This window comes from Sciurus carolinensis, chromosome 1 (assembly GCF_902686445.1).
Source record: "Sciurus carolinensis chromosome 1, mSciCar1.2, whole genome shotgun sequence".
NCBI classification, from domain to species: Eukaryota; Metazoa; Chordata; class Mammalia; order Rodentia; family Sciuridae; genus Sciurus; species Sciurus carolinensis.
In genome coordinates this window covers 156,650,875-156,657,615 of record NC_062213.1, presented here as the reverse complement: position 1 = coordinate 156,657,615, position 6,741 = coordinate 156,650,875, and positions in this window count along the sequence as shown.

The following is a 6,741-nucleotide window of genomic DNA, read 5'->3' as shown; positions in this document are numbered from 1 at the left end:
ATGGAAATTTGATGGGTTCAAAGTCTGATGAGGGAGGGTGGCTGGCTGGAGGCTCCGGAAGGAGTTCTAGTTCTAGTTCAAAGGCAGTTTGCTAGTGAGCCAAGAAGAGCAGACGTTACAGATGAAGTCAGAGGGAAGGCTGCTGGCAGAATTCCCTCTTGCTCGGGAAGTCAGCTTTTTGTTCTACTTTGGCCTTCAACTAATTGGATGAAGCCCACCTACATTATGGAGGGCAATCTGCTTTACTTAAAGTCCACTGATTAAAATGTAAAACTCATTTTAAAAATGCCCTCACAGACACATCCAGAAAAACATTTGACCAAATAACTGGGCATCGTGGCCCAGCCAAGTCAACACGTAGTTAATCATCCCAGTGGTATTAATGTCTGCTGTCATTTCTGAGATACAATATTATTTTTGATTCATGATCTTGGCTCAGGAGGTGGTAGTTTCAGAGGCTTCTTCTTGACTTTTCCAATATGAAGCTCCCTACCCCACTAAGGATCTTATATGAGTCACACTACCCGGAGGGTAAATCCTAATTTTTCACCAAGGGTAGATGAAATGACTACCAGCAGGATTCATAGACCCAGTGAGCTCGCTATAAACTGGGCTTTAGCCAGACTGCATATATAACTAGGCCACAAAGTCCCAGCTCTAAAGAAACCATGATGACATATTAGGTCTTCAGGTATCAATGTCACCGCAGTGTGTCCAAAATCCTCAATAAGTGTGGATATCCTCCTTTTCCCAGAGTATCATCACATGAATGAATGGCTGTGAGATCCCTTGGGGTAGGGCAAGGGCAGTTACCGTTAGTCCTTGTCATGGTGTTGCAGGGTTCTTCTTCCTTGGACAATCGCCTCTCAGTCACTGCCTTCTGGGTGTGAAAATTTCTTCAGGAATTAAGCAATGAATCATGAATTGTTTTTGGGGAAACCACTTTCATCCTCTTGCCTGTTTCTAATTATAGATGTTAAATGGCACTTTGATTGGCTGCCCTTCTAATTTTTTCCTAGGACCTATTAGATCCTATTAACTATTTCTATCTTGTGGGTCATGACCCCTTGACAGTTATTTTAATACAATTGATAGTTACAATAATGGCAGCCCTCTGGTTTCTGGCAGTTAAGCATTATTACCTGGCCTCTATCTTTTTGGGGTGCTATCATCCCAATTGTTACTAATGAACCCAATTCTGTGACACGTTCAGTCCTGGCTCTCAGGGAAAGCCACCACTAAAGTTCTTAATGATGTTGGTGCCTTTCTCCCCAGTACTTTCTTAATGGCCTTGGAAACTGGGGTGTTCTGTGGGCCCTGTGGTGGATGTAATGCTCTGGTAGACCTTCTGATCTCACATCATGAATCCATTGCAGCATCAGTTTCATAGTTCTTCCTCTGCCATCTACCTTCACAACTCAAGAATTTCTACTTCACTCAGCATGAGCCTTTACTTCCTCTAGGAAACCTTATAACCCTATAATAATGTTAAATCCCATGACCCAAGAAAGTATTCCAAGTTCAACAGGCTGTCTCTCACACTTTGCCTCTTATTGTTTTATCATTTCTCAGTTTCTCATCCCTCTGTAGGAGGACATTAGTAGAACTTTGAAATAATCAGCCAACACCATTATTCTGAGAGATACTTGTTATGGTTTAGCTATGAAGCACCCCCCAAAGAATCATGTGCCGAAGGCTAATTACCCAATGTAGCAGTGTTCAGAGGAGGGCCTTTGGGGAAGCAATTGGATCATGAGGGCCCTAACCTTATCAAAGGACTAATCCACCATGGCTGAATGGACTATGGGGAGGTGGTAGAACTGTAGAAGGTGGTGTCTAGTTGGAGGAAGTCGGTCACTGGGGGCACACCCTGGAAGTGTTTATCTTGTCCCTGGACTCTTCTTCTCTTACTCTTTCTGGCTATCACACATGTTCCTCTACCACATCCTTCCACCCTGATGTTCTGCCTTACCTCAGGTCCAAAGCAATGAAGCCAGCAAACCCTAGACTGAAACCCTGAGCCAAAATAAGTCTTTCCTCCAGTAAGTTGTTTTTCTCAGGTATTTGTCACAGTGACCAAAAAAAAAAAAAAAAAAAAAAAAAAAAAAAACAAGCATTATTCACCCCATACCTTTAAAATACCTAAATTTGTATACTAACAAAACTATTATTTTTATACTAACAAAACTATTCTCTTCTACCAGGATGTGTTCCCAGGTTACTACCAGAGAAGTCTTCAGCAATGGTGTGGCCACCGCAGGGACTATCTATTTCACACTCAGGATCAACACCTCTTTGCCAACCAAGCCCACGTGAAGTCTTCAAACCTAATTTGGCCGTCAGTTTTCTTGGACCAATTTTTACCGTGTCAGTCAAGTTGTGTCCCCTGAGTATCAGACATCAAGTCAAAATTAGATAGATCTAAAGATGTTTAGAAAGATCTAAAGATGTTTTGGAGTAATCATCTATGAAAGATAAGGGAGAAAGGAGCAGGAGGGGAGAGATTTCAAAACACAAACCTGGTCTGACACGTGAGATGGAAGAGAAAAGGACAGGAGAGCAGGTAGGAAGAGCCCAGCCTGCGATGCAGCTCTAAAAAAGTCTTGGCCAGGCACCAGGGAAGGTCCCCAACAAAGAAGCCCAATAAAGGCATCTTGTATCGGGCAGCTATGGCCCAGCCCTAGTATCCCCATAGAGTCAGGCAGTGCCTGTGAGCAGTGTAGGGATGGGGGTGGGGTGGGGAGAATGGTCTCGGGATGAATGCTCGAGATCTGGAGGCAATTCAGCTAGCTGGAGGCTGCTAGCCAACTACACTTCGTACAGCACACTCTCTTGAAGGGATATCTCAGTAACACACCTCCACAATCAAGTGTAAGTGCAGAAGCAGGAAGAGACGCCAAGGTCAGGAGGCCAGGTGGGAAATGGAAAGGGAGTCTGCCAAGAAGACTTACAGGTAGTTAGCAAGAGCACAGAACTAGCTGCGAGGAATAAGTTCCCATGTTCTATTGCACTGCAGGGTGAGTACTGTATTATGTACTTCAAAACACTAGAGAAGAGTTTTTGAATGCTCTCAACAACAACAACAACAAAAAAACCTGATAAATGTTTGAAGTTATGGATATGTTAATGACCTGTTTTCATCAGTATACAACATATACATCTATCAAAACGTCATGTTGTACTCCACAAATATGTATGTATTATACCTGTTAATTAAAAATATTAACAAACTAAGCAAAGCCATGTGCAAATGCCTCCTTTATTTACATGTGTCTGGGTTTAGTGGACTGGCTCAATGTTACAAGTGGCATGAATGAAACCTGTGGGCGTGCCTGGGCAGCCATGGGAACCAAATGCACCCCAGGAAAGAGAGGAAAAAATCTATAAAAAATATACACAAGGGCTGGGGAGATAGCTCAGTCAGTAGAGTGCTTGCCCGGCAAGCACAAGGCCCTGGGTTCGATCCCCAGCACCACAAAAAAAAAAAAAAAAAAAAAAAAAAAAAAAAAAATATATATATATATATATATATATATATATATATATATATATATACATACACAAGAACTAAGAAGGGCCAAACATGAAGGCATACGCCTATAATCCCAGCTACTCAGGAGGCAGAGACAGATTCCCAGTTCAAGGTCAGCCTGGGCAACTAGCAAGACCCTGTCTCAAAATAAAATAGAAAGGTTTGAGATGTAGCTCAGTGGTAGAGCATGCTCCTACCATGTGCTAGGCTCCGGGTTCAGTCCCCAGCACCAAAAAAAAAAAAAGATTTGTTTCCCTGTCCAATAACTGGGATGTGTCTTATCTTTAAAATAGTTCTGCTTTCTGCTCCATGGATTTTTCTACAGTTTTATAGCTACTTTCTGCCATTTTTACTTTTATTTTTTATTTTGGGTACTAGGGATTTAACTCTGGGGCACTTAACCACTGCACCACATCCCTAGCCCTTTCATAATTTTTAAAAAATTTTTGATACAGGATCTTACTAAATTGCTTAGGGTCTCACTAAATTGCTGAGGCTGGCCTTGAACTTGTGATAATCCTTCCTCAGCCTCCTGAGACACTGGGATTTCAGGCGTGCACCACCACATCCAGCTCATTCTGCCATTAAAAAAAAAAAAAAGAAATCGCCTATTTGTTAGAAAGTATAGTACTTTTCTTAAACTTACAAATTCAGGAAGAAAGGTTTCAAAAGAGCCTAAACTTCAATGTCAAGGAGCCACAGTTCTTCATGAATTGTTTAATATAATTCAAGGTTTAAGGGAAATATTTGGGATTTACAAATCTATAAATCTGCTAACACTTTTCACAACATTATAAATGAAAATCAACACAAATCTCCATTATGGTAAAAGCCTAAAATATTTTAAAAGCTATGTTTTGTCGGTGACAAAAAGAAAGTCTAGAATGATACTTTGTGGCAGAATTTAAACTAAGAGAAGTAACATAATTTAGTTGTAGGTACCATGTATGAATAGGCACTATGCTTTAAGGCATAGAGTTAGTATGAGACCATTATTACTGTAAATTTTGGGCAGCAGAAGCATTCTTTCATCTCTCAACATGAGTGCCACCACTATCTGATTCATCTTACTCATTACACTACTACATACTTAACATATATAAGTAATGATCTTTATATGACTAACACTGTTATGACCACACTAGTACTTTCACACCCCCATGGTGGCTGCTATCCATATGAATGCAGTAAAAAAAAAAAAAAAAAAAACAGACTGGGTTTGAGTTCTACATTTGCCTCATTCTAGTTGCATGACTTTAAGAAATTTACTTAACTTCCTTATGTCAGTCACCTTATCTAGGTTAGAGGGATCATGATACCCACTGTGTGTTATGAGAGTTACATATTTGTAAATAACCTCTGTGGACCACACATTTTAATTTTTTGCTCAAATGTCCTCACTATCAGAGGATGATCTTCTTTCTGCTTCACGGAGAAAAGCAGAGGATTTGAAACTTATTCGATCAATTCTTTCTGATAGCTATCTCTTGTTCCTACCACTATATTGAAGTTGCTCTCACTTGAAATCACGGGGAGCTTGCTAACTGCTAAATCCAACTAAATACCCTTTTCAGTCTTTATTCCATTTGTCCTCTCTACTGCATTGCTGTGCTAACCATTCTCCCTGAGCTGTTTTGCTTCCTAGGCTCCTCTGAAGCCATTTTTCTCCTAGTTCTTTTTCAATCTATTTTCCTTTACTAATTTTGGTATGATATGGAATGCAAGGTCCGTAGCAGAAAGCAGTGAATGTTAAGTCAGGTCAGTTTTTGTGATCCAAGAAGGGAGTCCAAAAACAACCAAGGTCGATACTGGGTAAACAAAGAAGCCATGGAGCTGATGTGCCAGGAGTTATATTGTAAAACTGCAGCTAAGGATCAGGAGCTGGAGATCATCACGAAGCTAAAAGTATCACACAGGCAGCAATTCCACCTGCAGTCCAACTACTCCCTCCCCCGCCCTCATAGGCTCACACTAAGTTGCTTAGGGCTTTTCTAAGTTGCCGGGGCTGGCCTCAAACTTGTGATCTTCCTGCCTCAGCCTCACGAGTCACTGGGATTACAGGTGTGCACCATTTCCAGTTAGTCCAGCTACTTTTGCCTGATACCTTTTACATTTTTACCTGGCTCTCTTTTTATGAGTTGAGCACATACATCTTAACAAGCAGATCTTAACAAAACTGCGGTGTATCTTCCACTCTCTTTCATTTTGAACTGTTAAATTGTTCCCTAAGGTCCTGTTTCTTGGACTCCTCTTCAATCTACACACTTAGCCAGGATGATCTCATTCAATTTCATTTTTTTAACAGCCAAGTTCTCTTAAATTTCTAGAGTGTCTTCTGGGTATTCTTATCTACGTGCAGTTCAGATGCCTAAACAGAGCTTTACCACCTGTGCTTCCTAAACCACTGCCTTTCAACCGCAGCATCGCTGTCCATCCAACCTCTCCCATTAGAAACCATAATGCTGTTCTCTTTGCTGACATCCAATATGTCACCAAGAGCTTTAAATATAATTAAGTGTTCATTATCATTGTTATTAATATTATGACTGCCTTTTATCTAGCCCTTGAGCTGAGCACCCTGCTAAGTTCTTTATATATAGATTACCTCATCTAATCCTCATAATAGCCCTTAATAATAGCTTTATGGGTGCTGCTATTATCTCTATTTTAGAGATGAAAAGTCTGAGGTTCAGCATATTTAAAATATTCTCTCATGCTTTAAATAGTTGCTCCATTTACCCAAAAATGAATCCAGGTAATTTGACTCTGGTTCCTGCTCTCTTGCCACTATATTCTGCTGCTTCTTTGCTCTACTGTGCCTTTCTCAGAAAAGTCTCACCGATTCAGCCATTCTCTGGCTACAGTCACACAAAATTACATATCCGAGCTCCAAGAGCAGGTCAATTTGCATTGGAGCCCTGTGGCCCCTGCTTGCTGTGCGACTCTGAACAAAGAATTGCCCTTCTCTGCCTATGATTCCTCATTAGGGAAAAACCAGATACTAGTTACATGTCAAGTTGGTTTTAGGGTTTCAAATGAAACAATATTAATGACAAAATAAAGAAGGAAAGCTTAGCTTTACCTATGTAAATTTCTATAAGCTTAAGCCCTATGATTATTATTCTACTCCAATATGAACCCACAAACATTTTCACTTTGTTTCAAAAGATTTCTGACTGGTCTCTGTGACTTGACCCCGTAAATTAATT